Here is a 2,400-nt window from a genome sequence, read left to right as displayed (position 1 = left end):
CACGTGGGTTGAGGAGACAGTGAAGCATGTGATTCATAATTTTTGAATGCAAAAGGCTGGCATAAAATATAATGCTGTTCAGCAGGCAGAGCCGGCTCATTGTTCTGCTGGTTTCAAGATGGCATTCCTTTCTTTCCCTCTCTTTTTCTTTATGCCTTCAGATTGTGAAACATCCGCTGATTTTTTCCGTAAGTTGCAAATAGTTTTATTAATTTATTAAGAAAAAAATAACCCTGACTGGAAATTCCATTGCTACAGGCTGTACCCCCCACCATTATGCAGACAACAGATCTCGTAGCCATTTTATAGCACCACTCCTGAAAAAGACTGACTTTCTTTGGCTCTTTGGAGCAATAAAAGGATAAGATATATTTACTGTCCATTGCTTTTCTGGAAGACAGACGTAACCCCTTGAGGAGATAAGAAACTAAGCATTCTGTTTCTTTCTAGCAGGGCCCCACTGAGTCTGGATCAAAATGATGAAGAAATTATTGGCTCTGTAGAGACCAAAAGGAAAGGACATTTGTCACATGCATGTTGCATTGACGTTTTAAGCAGTTACACACTCCTAGGAACCTCAATTTTATTTTTCACAATATACTTTATAGAAATATTTTTTACAAGGAATTTATTTTACAGAATAAAGCATGATTATTTCCTTCTTTTTTAATATTAAATAGCAGATGAGATTATTCTGTACACTAACAGCGCAGCTAATACCATTTTCGTTGGCCCCCAAGCCGAGCATCATGCACTATGCCGTATCATTTGAAAGACGACAGCAATGGATGGAGCCATGTTTGGAAATGCACCAATGATAGCTGGAGCCGCACTGTATAAATCTCAGATCCACATGTAAAGCAGAAAGCATGTTTAAATTGCAGTAATTCTGTTATATTTAAAGGGCTCAAATTGTGCATGACTTTTCTTCCTTTAGGATGGCAGGAGAAAGAAAAGACTTAATGGCAATTCTCTCTTTTTATTTTCTGCTGACGACTTTGAGCTCCATATTGGCTATTTTGTCTTCTGGTATTTGCCTGCATTGGTTCTCTGCTGCTCCATTAAAGGAATGTTTCTGTAATTTCCCAGTGATAGCTATACCTAGTTTCTCTCAAAGGAAATAAAGCCTTTCCTCTCTTATCACTGTACAGGCTGGTTCATAGATTATGAATGAGTGATGAGTCCCACCTGATAAGTCCCTGTTATCAGCCTGGTGCGTGAGCAAGTTCTGATGCTGGACCTCAGGCTGCTCCCACCCACGTTTATCTGAGAACAGCGCAGGGACAGTTGTTGGCCAGGGTGTCCAATCTTGAAGATTTCTTCAGGAAGGGATTATTTGATATTGTATTTTTAGATTCTGCTGCACGCTGATGCCATGCTGTTTGCAAATAAGGCATTTGAAAGATTTTCTAATGAGGGATGATTAAAAGAGTGTGGTTTGTTTAGCAAGGCAAAGTAAAGGTTGGAAGAAGAAATGACTGCTGCCTATAAATAATCCAAGAGGCAAGAAGCACAGCACTAGGGAAGAAGGGCATTCATGCACAGTGATGAACACTATTTGCATAAGAGCAAAAAGGTATAAAGGGGTGCCAATATGTATGGATAGACTGGAAATTTGACGAGGTTTAGTCATTTGAGCAGTCAGGCCTATAGCAGCCTCCCTGGGGAACAGCAGAGACAAAAAACCAAGCTGTATTTGCAATTGCATTCAACACATTTACAGGAAGGGAGTTTGAGATGGCGCCCAGATAGCAAGGACTGGATCTGGGCACCCGATGGGTCTCTGCCAATTCAGCATCCTTAACACTTGCACATTAAGGTCTATCAGTGAAACAGAGAACGTCCCGAGAAGGGGACAGCGGGAGGAACTGGTGGGTGAGGTTTGATGAGACCATGGACTATAACGCAAGTAGAAACATGAAAGCCATGAGAAGGAGCTGTGACTTTCATAACTGCACTCGGGTAAGTATCCTCTCCGTTCACAGAATAACATTAAAAATCATGTTTTCCTGTCAATGACAGCTGAAAAATGAAGTTTCAGATGAAAAAGGCTTGGGGAACACTCCTACTGAGCAGCTGCAGCAAGATGCGGAGTCAACCAGGCAGTATTGCTCTACTTGCCTGTAAAGGAGGTAAAAGCCTCCGTTTTCTTTAAAAAAGAAACACAGTTTGCGCCCGGCCGGGCTGACGAAGAGGAAGGGAAAGTGATAGGGCCGCCATGGCTGGATGCAGTCCCTGCACGCAACACACGCAGGGGTCAGACCCAGAGCCCGGGGGTGCAGCACGCGAAGCCAGGCCTGCTCCCAGAACCGGGAAAGGGAGCGCCAGCCCGCAGCACCGCGCAGAGGAGCCCGGCGGCGGTGCGGTGCGGCCCGGATCAGGCCCCTGCACCCCTTCCCC

This window comes from Aptenodytes forsteri, unplaced genomic scaffold, assembly GCF_000699145.1.
Source record: "Aptenodytes forsteri isolate BGI_AS27 unplaced genomic scaffold, ASM69914v1 Scaffold270, whole genome shotgun sequence".
Classification (NCBI taxonomy): Eukaryota; Metazoa; Chordata; class Aves; order Sphenisciformes; family Spheniscidae; genus Aptenodytes; species Aptenodytes forsteri.
Note: the sequence above shows the minus strand (reverse complement) of the source record.